Source organism: Rhagoletis pomonella, unplaced genomic scaffold (assembly GCF_013731165.1).
Source record: "Rhagoletis pomonella isolate Grant_MI unplaced genomic scaffold, Rhpom_1.0 Rhpom_scaffold_00003, whole genome shotgun sequence".
Lineage (NCBI taxonomy): Eukaryota > Metazoa > Arthropoda > Insecta > Diptera > Tephritidae > Rhagoletis > Rhagoletis pomonella.
Genome location: NW_023458557.1, coordinates 63,372,427 through 63,388,959, shown reverse-complemented (window position 1 = coordinate 63,388,959; position 16,533 = coordinate 63,372,427). Strand labels below are relative to the sequence as shown.

The 16,533-nt window shown below is 34.6% G+C and overlaps 1 protein-coding gene and 1 non-coding gene across 8 annotated transcripts in view; both read left to right on the top strand.

Moving 5' to 3' along the window:
* The window catches only part of LOC118735349 (protein outspread), a 322,425-nt gene that overhangs the window by 235,441 nt on the left and 70,451 nt on the right, over window positions 1-16,533 (top strand). The gene's annotated exons all lie outside the window — the stretch shown is intronic.
* On the top strand, window positions 12,719-12,790 carry Trnaa-cgc. The gene has a single exon. It is a non-coding gene; the product is annotated as a tRNA-Ala (tRNA).

Sequence of the window (16,533 nt, the reverse complement as noted above, 5' to 3'; positions counted from 1 at the left end):
GTTCATGAATGCTTTAAGATTGAGCACTTTTCATATAGCTGGGTGACTTGGGTCACGAGATACAGACCAAAACGTGGACCCGGGTAAACTTAGGCTGTATTTGTTTAATATCGGCATAAAATGAAAGCTGTTATGTCAAAAGTATGCGGAAGCAAATAAAAAAAAAATTAAAAAATTCATGAATACCGTTTTAGTGAAAAATAAAATTGAGTAATGCGGACAGTTCTTTAATCTTCTTTAATATAAAAATAAGTAGGGTTTTCCTTCCTGACGCTATAACTCCAGAACGCACGAACCGATTTTCACGGTTTTGCATTCGTTGGAGGTTTATAGCTAGGAAAATTCAGGAAAAATTTCAATAGAAAAGTATATGGTGTGTGAGTATCCCCCACGAAAATAAGTATGTTTCATTTAAAGTAGATGGTGCCTTTGTTTAACAGCTATTCATTGTACTTTGCTCAGTTAATTTCATGTGACACTAGCGAATACCCGGCGTGCTTCGCTGCGCCTTAAAAGTAATTTTGTTTTGTTACTCCCTCTCACAACATTTGAAAATATTATTTAATATTGCTGTACATATTTGTATAGTAGGGAGATTTTTTCAAATTATATAAATATACGTTATTTGAATATTGAATCAATACACGTTTGAGGAAAGGGTGCGATAGTAGACTCCAGTTATAAGATTATAAATTAAATTTCCAAGAGAAAGTCGGTTCTTTACATATTTTCTAATTACCTTCGAAAATATATTAACTCAAAAAAAAAATAAACAATGCTTCATAGATCGATTTTTTTAAATCTAACTTCATAAAGTTCTTTAAAAATATTTTGTAAATGAGGCCATAAGAGCTTAGGGGGAGAGTTACAACACAAAAATACATTTAAGGCGGAGCGAAGCACGCCGGGTAATTGCTAGTACATAATAAAAAAAGAAATAAAAATATTTCGACGAACTGATAACCTTCTCCTTTTTGTGAAGTCGGTTAAAAATTTTTCATATTTTGAGGTGTTCACATTATCGAGCGTACACTGATGATGTAGCTGGTGCTTGAGGAACCGTCCTACCACTCAACAGCAACTGAGTTCGATCCCTGGTCTGATTAACATCTAAATTAGAAAAAGGTCTTTCCTAACAGCGGACGCCCCTCGTAAGGCAATGGCAAACCTCTGCTCAAGTACGAAAATGTTATAACATTATTGTAATTTTTTTTGTTCGGAGGAGGGGGAAATCTTTTATGCACTAGCCGAGGACGCTAGTCTCTTTACTACCTTCCCAGACTGTGAGATTCCCACTTGAGCTATCCACTAAAACCTAAACACCCACCGCATGCGCAAAAATCCCGCATCTGGCACCGCCATTCTGCATGTCTTCAGATACAGGAGCGCTCTCTTGGAGCCCCACGGCTTTTCTCTTATAGGGGCGTTTCATTCGGTGTGTTCAGTAGACATCCGTCTTCACGTTTGCAGCGAAGTACGAATTTCACGTATCTCGCGACTGCTTCCCACTTTTCTCCACTGGAGATCATTACCCCAATTATGCTATCAGGATGTGCGCCCATCGACCTTTTTTGCTCGTGATCCAGTTTTGACGTAGAATACGTCTTACGTCTCGATATGAAGGCTATGCTCAAATTGTTGTAGTTTTAAATTTTAGAACTTCACGAAAACGCTTATTGCACGAGAACTAATGAAGCCATTTCAAAAAAAGTGTGGCGTTTAAAAGATAAAATTCCAAACATATCGGCAGATTAATTTTCGTAAGTAACCAAATCGGTTTCTGTCGTAGAAAGAACGGTAGATATTGGCTTATTTTGGGGTAAATTTTGAGCTTTTAAAGTGCTCTAGCAACTTATGGTTTGCAGATAAAACTTTCATTTTTAGGATATAGATTCTTTGGAGGAACATAAATATTATCGTGTACAAATTTTATATAAATTCTACAAATATTGGGCATTTTCATCCTAAAAATTGTTGAAAAAATTAGCAATTTTTTTTTAATATCAAAGCGCTCAAAAACCGCTCGAATGATTTTGTTTTCGTTTTCTTTAATAAAAAATTCGAGATTTTTCGTTTCGTTCAGTATACGGGAAGTATTGGTTGATATCTTCTAAGTATGTTTTTTTAATTCAAATATATGGGCATAAATGATTTTTCACACAAAAGCACTTCGTCATCATTTTGCAAACACGTGTTTGCGCTGGAAGTGTGAGAAGGAGAGACAAAGTATGTGTGTTTAGGTATATCGGCTTTTGATTAACAGATGGCGCAATATTTATAACCAAATCGCAGAAGAACAGAATAAAATAATAGTTTATATTAAATTAAACTTATATGATTACAATTTTTTTAACTTTAACCAATCTAACTTAAATTTATTTAAATGACCCTACATAAAAACCATGCGTCTGTACTTTATTTTGTGTTAAAAACTGTACGTGCATATACAAACATATGTATATGTAATTTCACTTGCTTGCGCGTAATCAGTTATGCATAGCCTAGCTCAGCTGTAATGACAAGTTACACCCAGGCTACTCATCGCAGTTGCAGCATTACACCTATGAAATGAATGTAATGTGCACATATGTACACACATTTATAAAAATATCTAAAAATAAATAAAAGGTAAGAAGTCGGTAAATAGATTTACTGACGTAAATAATTTATAGCGGGTGGCACTCATATACATACATATGTATATTACGATGGTAAATATATTCATGCATGCAAACAATCGTATGTACCTACATAATCATACATACATACATAATCACGATTAATCATTTTAGTTCCTTACGCCTTGTCTCCACAGGAAAACACTGATGTCGTGATAACCATGTCACAAAATATATTTCCAATGAAGACCGCCTATTCCTCATGGTCTGCAATATATGTCAGCGCTTATTGCTTGACATCTATTGCAGGCAATTCGATAGTTTGACAGCCATGGTTTCATTTGAAAGAAAGCGTTCTGGAGGTAATTTTGATATCAAATCAAAATAAAAATCTGTTTCCTATTGGATTATTTAGGATTACGTTTTAGGAAATTATTCTGCAGGTTTTTTAAAGATTTAAATGTATTTAAAAATCGAAATTGAAAGAATGTTGTCTGGTGGCATCATGCGGCAAATGCTTATTTCAAGACATCAAAGTGCTCACACACAAAAACTTGCAATCATATTGCTCTTCAAAATGACAGTTGGTAGGCCATTGATGTTTGCCTGTAGAGTTCTGCGGTTACTATTCCAACCCTGCAATTTCTTTGCACACAACCAACAAATTGTATGCCCTGTATGCAGCTCCCAAGAAAACGGTCAAGAAAAAATTTACTTTATTTCGTGTCTGAGTCCAAGGAATTTTGACATTTTTGATACTTCACAGCCTGTTGCCTCACTCTTACCTCAAGAAATAATGGAACGGGCATGTATTTCTGTTGCAAACCTGGGTTGCCTTGTGCTCTTTTTTCACAAAAAAACTTTAGAAAACCATAGTAGAAAGCGTAGCGAATTCCTTAAGAACTGCGTACTGCCTTAAGGAAATTTGACTCAAGAAAATTTCTTAGCCATTTCTTGTACGTCATTTTATATGGAGCTTTTGCTTTTCTTGAGAGCTGCATACAGGCCTTAAATTGGAAAATAGATTTAACATTTATTCATGATTCAATACTACAAGGTTCGAAAAATTGACAGTTGTCTCTTTAGCACCGCTCCCTTAGCAGTGGCACGGTGTTGCTTCTTTGCAAATTTACTTGGAAAAAGTGTAGCTTTGTATATGCATATGAAGCACATTTAACTGATGAAAACATAAATTGTTTTTAAATTGGATGTTTACATAAATCTCATAGTTGTTTCATTTTAATTTTGAGGCCTTTTGCAGTTTTTATACAGCTAAATAGCACATAAATTACGTAATTCACGTAGGTATATTAAGATTCCGTTCAATATTTCGTTTAAAATGCCAGATTCATTAGAATTTACAAAAGGAATTTCACTACTAATTGCCTACTTTGTGTACTCTCCTACTACCCATTTCGCACCAAGAGATTTCATTCTTCCCCTTTCTCCATACTTCGTAAATGCAACCTTATGTAAGGGAGTGTCAAACCGCGGCTGTCAATAATTATCTAATCTTGTATTACTGAACCATGACATTTATTAACTATGCACACAATCATACGTACATATCATGATGCAATAATACATGGTGTTATCGGTTGGCAACTTCTCGCTCTAATTCCGCCATATTGACTGCCTTAGGTGAAACAGTGTTACTTCTTTAACAATTCTTTGCCTAATAATATAGTTGAATGTTTTTTATTTTTTCTCAGTATACACATTTTCTTTTCTTAAAAAGGTATTTTATCTTATTTTATTTCATTTCATTACGAATATACTTTAAAAGAGCAAATTTTGTTTAGGAGAAAATGTGAAATTTTGTATTTTTCCCCCATATGGGGATTCATTTCTTCCTGTTTTTCTTCTTATTCTACTGAGCTAAGGCAGTGTCAAATCGAGCCGTCACAACTGATACCACCTTGTATCATTGCATCATGCGTACATATATACTATGCCAGCTGGCCATAAGACCAATTAGAACAGATCTCACCCGTTTAGAAGCAGCCATTTGTAATAGCAATTGAGAAAAAAGTGTGAGACGTTCGTAATTTTGAAGTTTGCTATTTCTGTTTTGCTTCTTTCTTTATGTGTATTTTGTCGGTGGTTTATTTTAGTGATTTTTAAGCAATTTGGAATAAGTTTTTTGTGCAAATATAATTAAAATGAAGTGCGCGGTGATTGGTTGCAAAAACACGTACAAAAATAATAAATTGGTTAGCACAAACATGTATTACAAGATTGCTTGTATTTTATTCTTTATGCTTCGTCTTCATATTCTTTGTTTACTTTTCAAAGAAAATAACATGGCGCCAAAATTACAAACGTCAGCCAGAAAATTACTTTTTTCTTCTGCTTTATCTTGTCAGATCTTGTGTAGTTGGATCGTGCAGGCTGGCTGACATTCCATTGGCTGATCTTAGTTTAAACCAGCTAGATCAAGCTTTTAAACTTACTTTAAACTACAGCCAGATTTAACTGAAAAACTGGCCCCTGGTTCATTAAAATCAGGCTTCAATAAACGGGCGGGAGCTGAGTCGACCAAGCAAAATCAAAGTCAACTTGAGACTTAAGCAGGTATCCCACGATTTGAACATTTGGTAGTCACAGAGTGGTGTTGTCTAGAAATTTTTATCGAGAATGAGTTCCGCCCAATAACAACTTTCCAAACAACACCACTCTGTAGCGAAGAAAATGGACAAATCTGTACAAAAGTACAAATCGTGTGTGATCCCTGCTTTACATAAAAGCTTATTCAGAGAACTTAGGTATAACAACGAGAAGGTAAAAAATTGCAACGAAAAATTTGCAAGTTTTCTCTTTTTATGATGTTTTTAATAATAATTATATGGCAAGATAAAAAAGGTAATTTTTATCTCTAATTACTTTTATATCTCTTTTGGTATACACTCATTTGTCAGTGCTGCCAAACTAGGGATGCAAACGATGCATCGATGTTTTTGAAACATCGATAATATCGGTTAAATTTTCGATGTTTGCCATCGATGTTTACAATTTACTAACATCGCGAAATTGACGATACATCGATGGAAGTTTTACCGATGTTTTAAACATCGACTTTAAGGAGACTCTCCGACTTTCTTTCGGTATGTTTGACGGACCTTAAATTTATTATCCATTCAGATTTTTTTATACCCGAGCGCACTTGTGCACAAGGGTATTAAAACTTTGTTCACATAACAGTTGTTTGTAACAGGCAAAACGAATCGAGATAGATATAGACAAATGTATACATAAATGATCAGAATGAAAAGATAAATCGATTAAGCGGTGACTGTCTGTCCGTCCGTCCGTCTGTGCACACGATAACTCGAGTAAAAATTGAGATATCTTAACGAAACTTGGTACGTGAACTTCTTTTGGGCGTAGGACGGATGGTATTGGGCGAAATCGGACAATAACCACGCCTACCTCCCATATAACGGTAATTTTAAGAAATACGAAAACTGCGATATTTTAGTAACTACTGAAGATAATTCACTCAAAATTGATATTTACAATGAGTTTTAGACGAAAAATAAGAATATTACAAAATTTTGGCAAATGGGCGTAGCCACGCCCACTTATGGTTACATGTGTATATCTTGGTAACCGCTACACCAATTTCTTCCAAACTTGGCACAGTTGTTGATCCTGGTACAGCATACCAAATGGCCGAAAATTTCTAAAATCGGACAATAACCACGCCCACATCCCATATAACGGTCCACCGCCCACTTGTGATCACATATATGTATCTCGCTAACCGTTCTAGCAATTTGTACCAAGCTCGGTATGGTTATTGAGCTTGCCACATAAAAGCAAACCGTTGAAAATTGTTGAAATCGGACTAAAATTGAGGCCGCTTTTCAAATAACGGTAAATTTCAGAAATGCTTAAAATTTCAATATTTCGAAATTTAAGGACGCTAATTTACTTAAAATGTATACACCCCAGCTTATCATGTAGCTTTCGGAAAACATCTATTTAATACTTGCGCCGGGTATTTAATGTTCGGCTCCGCCCGAACTTAGACTTTCTTACTTGTTTTATTTATTTTTCCCCTCCCGGTTTTAGAAGGAGAGTTGAAGGTCATTGGGTCTTGGGAATAATTGAAGATGGCAAGGAGGATCTTCGACTAGAGGTGTGCCCAGACAATATCAGATCGGCGGTCGTCCTAATTCCTTTGATAAAGAAGCGTGTGCTGGAGGGTACTATATTCCATACGGACTTCTGGCGGGCTTATGATTGCCTTCGCGAACGTGGACACATCTACAAGAAGGTCAACCATACTTAGTGACCCAGTGAATCCATGTAGGCACTAAATAATTTTTTTAGGAGTTTTAATTTTTAAAAAGCACTAAATCTAGTGCTTAAAGCACCAAGTTGGCAACTATGACGCACGTACATACATGGGCGTGTTTGCGAGTGTAACTACGCATCAGAGACACATTTTTCGAGTAGAAGTGTCGCGAGTATATTTAATTATCATGGAGGAAGTATTAATTGAAGGCGTGCGAAGTGAAAAATATCTATACGACATAAAATATCCAGATTACATGAAAATTAAATTTATAGATTCAATCTGGAGACAAATTGCTGACGAACTAAATGACAAAATCACTAAAAACTCATGTGTTAAAATGCGGATGCACACGATACGACCAATGTCGGCGCCACATCAGCGCAGCACCGTGAACGGGATCGCGGATCGCTTTCTAATAAAAGGTGGCGATTTCTGACAACTTCAACATAACCTCCAAAATTTGCTTTTAAAACTTTGTTTATTTTGTAAGTGAACACCCTCAGCTCACACATGTAAATAACCAAAAATACTTACAAATTCATTAGAATCCACTCCAAAAAGTAAATACATAAGTATTTTACAATACGCATAAGCAAAATGCAAATTTTATTTTGGTTGTCAAAGACACTACATCTGATCGTTTGACACATTTACCAGAATTTAAAAGCAAAAATCTTCGGACTTAGACTGGTAACTTCTGACAAACAAGGCAGCGAATTCATTCATTCAAACATACCTTAAAATTTCAGAACTTTTTCATTTGAGTTACGAGAAAAAATATAGAGCGACTTCAGGACCCGACGTCGATTAGAACTCGAAATCGCTCTGTGGCATATTGGGTACTGACCAGGTTTCCCACTACCAAAATGGTTTTTAGAGTACCAAAAAGATTTTTTTAGTAGAGAAATGGTTTTTTCTCATTTATTATTTTTCAATAAGGAAACAACAAGTTTAAACATGAATTGATTTCACTGCATTAAAAATATTTTTCACATAGAAGATTTTTCACAATGTCGAGATATGTATAATATGCTTTATTTAAATTTAGTTTTTTTGCTATTTTTTATGAAAATATATTTCATACTGTAACAAAAAATATAAGACTATAATTTCTAAACTCTATTCAAAACTCAGGGAAATTCAATAAGCTTTCATAAGAATTTCCAATTTTTTATCTGACTTTTTAGATTTTTTTTGGTTGCAGTTTTGCAGCCCATTAAATTTTAAACGTGGTCAAATATGTTCACAAACCACAAATTTATTGAACTTCGAATTAATTTAGCTTTCTTACTTGTCCATCACTCCATTAAAATGAATCTGTTTTTATACATATATATATTCATTGAAAAGGCAAGAATGATAGAATACAAGATTCCGCCGTCCTGCCGGCGATAGCATTTCTCAAGTAAAAGCAAACCAAACTGAATAGTAGGATGCAAGAAACTGTTTAACTAGTAATTTTTTTTTAATACATATCAAATTTTTTTGATAGAAAAAGCTCTTTGGTTGTGTAAAATTGTAAAAATATATGATTTGACAGGACCAAAGTTGCGCGCATTGACGGCGCCACCCAAGAATTAAAGAATATCAAATTTAGCATTCCCGCGGCACAGACATTTCTGAAGTACAAGTAAACAAGGCCGAATAGGAGGAAAAAAGTAACTGAGAATTTAGAATCTGACTTTGCGAAAACTTTCGCATATTGACGATTAATTGTACTGAAGCTCCTGTTTAAAGTATTGAGCTTTTAATTGACGAATAAATACAGAATATAGAACAATCAAACATATGAATGGAAATAATTAATATAGTTATCCCTAACTGTCGCTTTTAAGAAAAAGGTACCAAAATCAACGTACCAACGTACCAAATCATTTTCTAAGTACCAGTTTCAGTACGAAAGTATCAAAATTGGCAACGCTGGTACTGACTCTAATTCTGTCTTGCTATCCGCCAGGTTTTTCATTTTTCTTTTCGGTGTACGATTCATTGCAATTGGATTTTGGTTCCATTCATATGTTTGGTTTTTTTTGTACCCGAGCGCACTTGTGCACAAGGGTATTATAACTTTGTTCACATAACGGTTGGTTGTAACAGGCAAAACTAATCGAGATAGATATAGTCAAATGTATACATAAATGATCAGAATGAAAAGATACATCGATTAAGCGGTGACTGTCTGTCCGTCCGTCCGTCCGTCCGTCTGTGCACACGATAACTCGAGTAAAAATTGAGATATCTTAACGAAACTTGTTATGTGCACTTCTTTTGGGAGTAGGACGGATGGTATTGGGCGAAATCGGACAATAACCACGCCTATCTCCCATATAACGGTAATTTTTAAAAATAAGAAAACTGCGATATTTTAGTAACTACTGAAGATTATTCACTCAAAATTGATATTTGCAATAATTTTTAGACGAAAAATAAGAATATTATACATTTTTGGAAATTGGGCGTAGCCACGCCCACTTATGGATACATGTGCATATCTTGGTAACCGCTGCACCAATTTTTTCCAAACTTGGCACAGTTGTTAGTCTTGCTACAGCATACCAATTGTACCAATTTGTACCAAACTCGGTATGGTTATTGTGCTTGCCACATAGAAGCAAAACGTTGAAAATTATTGGAATCAGATTCAAATTACGACCACTTTTCATTCAACGGCAAATTTCAGAAATGCTTGAAACTTCAATATTTCGAAATTTAAGGACGCTAATTTACTCAAGATTGATACACACCGGCTTACCATGTAGTGGTAGCTTTCGCAAAGGTGAAAATCATACACTTAGTACCTGCGCCGGGTATTTAATGTTCGGCTCTGCCCGAACTTAGACTTTCTTACTTGTTTTTCGTTGTTTATGGCCTTATATCAATTATATTCAAAAATTTAATTGAGCTTGAGGCCGTTTCTTATGAAAAATGTTATTGAAAATCAGCAATAATTTACAAAAGGCACAAGTGATAGCTGCTATTTCGGAAATCACCACATCTCCTCAGTGACCGCGGTTGCAGAAGTTAGTGGTTAGTAGATGTGGTGATCTCCCAAATAGCAGCTATAACTTCTTACCTTTGTAAACTATTGTTGCTTGTCCACAACATTTTCCATAAGAAATGGCCACAAGCTCAATAAAATTGTTGGATTCATTCTGAATGCTGATAACCTAGCCGTTAAAACAGAACCAAACACCCCTTAGAATTTCAACAAGATCAGGCCTATGATCTTTAGGCCCGAACGACCTCACGATGGTATGCATTTTGATTCTAATAATAGAAAGGCTATAGAAAGGATAATAAAATACAGAAAAATACATTCATGATTTTTAAAGTATTCAATATTGCTTTAAATTTAACTAGAAATTAACAAATTGCAAAACATCGGGAACCATCGATATATCGATGTTTCTCTAGCGATGTATTTTAGCCTCGATGTTCTTTTCTCCCATGCATCGAAACATCGATGTATCGATGTTACTGCTCAAAATTTGCATCCCTATGTCGAACCGTACTGCCAAATTAACAGTGAAACAAAACAAACAGAGCGGATCATAAACTGATGCAGAAAAAGTTCAACAGGCAACACTGAAGCCATTTTTATCGTATGTTTTTTTTACATTCTTAGAAACTGCTCTATACAGACAGGATAGCTGTTGTGGTAGTGATCCCGAACGTTTGAAGAAAATAGTTGGGGACTATTTCGTCGCCACCATGTCAAACTGTCGAATGTGTATTTTCAGGAGAGCAAAAAAACTGTTTTAAAAATGTTGTTGTCATTAGGAAAACGTGTGGGATTCGGCACTTTGTTAAAGCCATTGCCCTCTGCTTATAAGAAGACTCGAAATTTGACGATTTACAATTTGCGTATCATTATAAGCGCATGCGCTAGGTATCGTAAATGAAAACAAGTAAAAAAGTAAAAAGTAACCGTTACATGGGATGTGGCCGTGGCTATTGTCCAATTTTTAAAATTTTCTGCCGTTTAGTATGTTGTAGTTACTAAGGCGAACAATCATGCCAAGTTTGGGAGAAATTGGTGCAGCGGTTACCGAGATATACACATGTAATCATAACTGAGCGTGACTAAGCCCATTTTCCAAAAATTTATAATATTCTTACTTTAGGTCTAAAAATCGTTGTAAATATCAATTTTCAGTGAAAAAGTTTCAGTAGTTACTAAAATATCGCCATTTTCGTATTTCTGAAAATTACCTTTATATGGGAAGTGGGCGTGGTTACAGTCCGATTTCACCCATTTTCAATACCAACCTACCTTGGGTAAAGGACATTCTACGTACCACTAATTCCTTGAGATATGTCAATTTTTGCTCGAGTTATCGTGTACACGGACGGACGGACAGACAGTCACCGCTTAATCGACTTCTCATTCTTCTTCATTCTGATCATTTATGTATACATTTGTCTATATCTATCTCGATTCGTTTTGGCTGTTACAAACAACCGTTATGTGAACAAAGTTATAATACCCTTGTGCGCAAGTGCGCTCGGGTATAAAGAATTTTTGCATATTGGATAGGTTGACATGGTAGCGACGATATGAAGAATATCCGAATTTGTGCGATCGATGATATAATTTAATTTTCTTTAAAACATGAGACATAGATACATATATGTATATGCTCTGCCATTAGTATTTCGATGAAATTCAGTAAGTGGGGAGTTTTTTTTTTAGATATTTGTCGTTAAATGCAGCCTTTCAAGGCAGTCGGAAAAGGCAAATTTAAAAAAAAAATTAATAAATCTAACACTTCTGGGAAAAAAATTTGAAATTTGGGTGAAAATTTGTTGAATATTATGTAGTTTCTAGAAAGTTATATATGGGTTTTGTATGATAATGGACTTTATTTCAATTGAGTATTCTTAAATAAAAATAAATCAATAAACAAACATAAGTGGCATACAATATCATTTTGAAATGGGTATAGATATACATAAGCAATACCGTAGTAATTGACTTGGTTAAATTTGGCTTTTAATTGATTTCTATCGTAATGCCGACATTTTTGGTTAGGTTTCAGATGTTAAGAGTTTAATCTATTGATAAATATTAGAAGCAGGTGGCTTTACAATCCGAAAATCGATTAGTGCATGTCAAAGCTCTTCAAAACTTTCTGTAGATACAACTTAAATATACTACGCTTATACATGTACCTATTCAATACATGAAATGGTGATTCGTGAATTAATTTCATGAAATCACTAACAGGCTAACCTAATATTCACGCACGCCGCCAATTTACTGTCAAAAATTTCTCATGCACATACAACTTGTATGGGACCAAACGAAATTGAACGGCGTGCGTATGAAGCTAACTCAATTTCCAATTTTTGTTCTGCGTGACATTTTGATTTGACGTTTCGCTGAATGAAATCAAATGCAAACGCACGCAAGCCAATTTCGGGTGACCCAAAAAACCAAATTCGACGGCGTGCGAACCAAAACGCAAGCCGCGAATATTAGGTTAGCCTGTAAGTCTTAAGCATAGAAGTAAATAATGAAATGTAAAACAGTTCCTTACTTAATGTACATTCATACATACAAAAACATAAAAACGTCAGAACGCTCTCTATTTTACTCTCCTTCTGCCGCTCACTCATTTTTTTTTTTCTAACAACAAACTGTGGTAGCTTGGGCTATTTTTAGCTCTAGTAGATTTGTTTGCACATGCCCTGTCGATAATGTGGTGAGAAAACGGCAGTTTCACCATGCCACTTGTTGATTATGGCCTGTGGTGGCTTAATGACAAAACAGTCATTTGGCAGCGAGGCGGCGTCTGGGGGTGTAGCTCAGTGGTAGAGCGCTCGCTTCGCATGTGAGAAGTCCCGGGTTCAAACCCCGGCACCTCCAAGAAGCGTAAAATCAAATAGTTGTTTTTTTTTAATTCAATTACAATTCAAATTTGGTTGAAATTAATTTAGCTAATTTGCTTTAACAACACATGGCAGTGTACCTGTGTTTGAAATTAATTTAGCTAATTTGCTTTAACAACACATGGCAGTGTACCTGTGTTGCTGAAAAGGTTAAGAATTCTACTGTTGCGTTTTATTTTAATTGTAGATAATATGTACATTATGCAACTCTGACGTCATTTCTATCTGGTTAGAGGTTTTTAATACTTAAATACATACACATGGGCATATCCCAAAAACTTAAATCTTTGTCGCGTCCGTACTGTTTTTAATTTGCTTGTATCTTTGTACTTAACTATTTATACCCTGCAGTGAAACCCCAAACTAGTCAGGAAAAATACTAGTTTACAACTAGAATTTCCTGACTGAAACCGAACTAGTTCGAAAATGACCAGACTTATACCAGGTACAAAGCGATTTATTCATGCCCTGTTTTATTCGACTTTAACAGTTTAATACAATTAAGTACACAAAATATTGCAACTTTTATTTGGGTATATTGTAAACCGCTAAAGCGAGTACGTACTCGCAATTATACCATACATGTTAAATAATGATTAATATTCACAATGATTATTAATTAAAGCATGTTTGTTTGGATAACCATTTAATGATTGCCGATATTAGCGCCTTTTTAATGATTACTAATTAAATTCAATTTTTAATTAATTCGTTAACTTTAATTACATCATTATTCTGTTATTTTTGATCATTTTCAATTATTTTGACTTTTTTTAATCACACGATATAATTATTTCATTAATTTCAATTATCAATCAACAAGCTTAAGTATAGACAAAAATTTCCAATATTTAATAACTTCTTGAATTATTTATTTATTTTATTCTTATCCAAGTCTCAAATTTTAAACATTATTACATTTAAAAATTTTTAAAAAGAAAGGACTGAAATGCGCAAAGTTAATGAATTTAATTTATTTGAATGAAAACTTTTATTTTTATTTTAGTTCACTCAAAAATGAACTACAGTATTCGTTTTATTTTTAACTAAAATGTTTTCTTTTCCATATTCAATACTATTAAAAAAGATAAAAATATAATGTTTATTGTACTTGAATGCTTTTACTTTTAATATCTAGGGAGTTCACAAGTCGTGCTATTTGTCATATTTGCTCTTTCATACTATTTTTTTAGAACAGTTTTAAAAGTGTTGTTTTTGCTTTACAAGTAAAATTGTTGTATTACAATACAACTTTGAAAAATATGTTTACTTTGCTATTTGTGAGTGCTATTGGATCAGACATTTCTATTTATTTACATTTTTCCTTGTCTGAGTACAATAAAATATTCAAATTTTAAATAAAAAAATGGAGTCATCTCATGGCAATGGAGTAAGTTATCTTTAATTTATAACATATTTAACTTATTAAAGATCTTTTTTAATTCAGTGCAAAACTAAGCGTGTCCGGGGAAAACCAAACCATATGTGGACAGTGTCGGAAGAGAAGTCCCTAATTGATTTTCTTTTAGAAAACCGCCTATTTGAGGTTTTTTCCTTAAACACATATGTATAAATATAATTTGTAAATATAAGTACATATTTGCAGAAGCCGTCCGCCCAGGATTTTTATACGCGTTTCTGTGTAGAAAAAAAAACTAGAAATTCAGTGGAAGCTGATCTCTTCCTCCTCATCTTCATCGCCTAACAAAAATGCACCAAATAAATTTAAAAAACTCATAAATGACTTATTTGACGACTCACTTCCTTCCATCATTGCGTCCTGCGCGTACTTCTCGCAAATCGCAGCCATTAAATTGCTTTTCTCGCTTCTTCTGGGCATTATAAACTTTCTAAAGCTGTTTTAATAATTTTGATTTTGTCAAATATAATTGTTAAAATATTGTACAATAGCACACGAAAAAGTATGGGATGCTCACAGGTTTCATTTTACAACTGTTCTAAAAAAATAGTACAAAAGAGCAAATATGACAAATAGCACGACTTGTGAACTCCCTAATCATTTAATGGAAAATGCATTTAAATTTATGTTCGAAAGTTTGAAATATTTAGGTATTTATTTCTCCTTTTAATTAATACTCAAAAAATTTAACACTAATTATTGGCAAATCTAAGGCTGCTAAATAAAAAAAAAAAGAATTGTATTAAAGTGTACTTAATCAAAAGTTTTTTATTGTATATTCATGAATTCATTTTATTTTTTGACTTCCAAAGTAGTAGTTTTGGTCCATAATTAGACTAGTATTTTTCTGTCTATTTTGAACTAGTATGAGACTGGTATATTTCTGACCGAAATCTGACAATTGCCATCTCGTAGGACATCCTCATGTTAAAAATACCAGTTGATTGCATGGAAAAGAGATAGTTGGCTGACTAGTTGGGCATGCGGTTCATACTTAATGTGACCAACTATTTCATAGCTCAAAGAAGTACAGGCTAGGTTGGATTAAGTTAACGCCGCGAGTTGATTATGCATTTTCGAATCCGGCTAATTTCGATCCCTGAGAGCTCAGAGTTTGTTTAGAATTGCGAGCAAAAATGCTTCCATCTTAGTCTCGCGAAGGTTGGACAGTCTAAAAGAAAGTGTGGAGATTCACTTCATCTTCCTCTTGACAGCTGACACAAAATGATCAGTCGAAAGTCTTAGTCTCACCGCATGAATACTAACTGCCCAATGGCCTGTCAGAACACCCATCACTAGCCCTTGAGAGGTAACGTGTTTTAAAGTGCCCTATATAAACATTTGCTGTATCAGAGAAAAGTTTTCTTTCCGGTATACCTTAGCCTAATAGGAGTTCGTGCTGCGACAATTCTGTCTGCAATATCCTCAGGCGCCGAGTTCAACATATTTGTGTTAAGCGCCAGTGTAGGTTCCTAATGCTCCGCTAATTCCTGTTTTACAAGGGTAGCCTTCTCTAGTGAGTATCACCAGATAAGGGCTCCTTGAAACAATATAGGCCTAAATCTGGTTTCCTAGGGCTAATGAATTAATTTCGGCGAGAGACCCCACCTTTTACCGATAGCTCCCCTACAGAAGTACAAGGCAACCGACACCTTTCCTACCCTTTCCTCAATATTAGGATTCTACGACAGCCGCCGTTGATTGGCCACCTAGTTACCTGGTTCAGATAACCTTGAGTCAGATCAAAAAGGGTGTACAGAACTCGTACCTTAACCCGTCGTCTACATACGCAATCTGGTGGGTAAGCCTTATTAAGTAGGTTTAAACGTGAAATTGTTAATGGTTTGAAAGAATTTATCGCCCAGGCCATGTGACGATCATCCAGAAGATCGGAGAAGTACAAAATATCGTAAAGAAATACATTTGACTGTACTTCGAAGTACGAAATACAATATCGAAAAAAGAAGTACTGTACTTCCGAAAGAAGTACGGTTTGTCACATTATTCATACTAGTTGTGAGGTAGTTTACAACTAGTACATTTGACTACAGGGTACTTCCAAAAATCGGCACAGCGAGTGCAAAAGGCAAAGTTGTTTGTTGCTTTTTTCATTTATATAAGCTTATGTAAAAGTGCCCTGCACGAAAAACACGAACTAGTTCAGTACTACTTTTTTATCGCGAAAAAAGAACCAGTCTGATGGTAACTATAAGCTCATCAGTTCAAAAGCCACAAACTGTGGTACTAAAAGTTACCAAACTGTCTTTGTTTACTTCTTAAAAATAAATATCGCTACCATA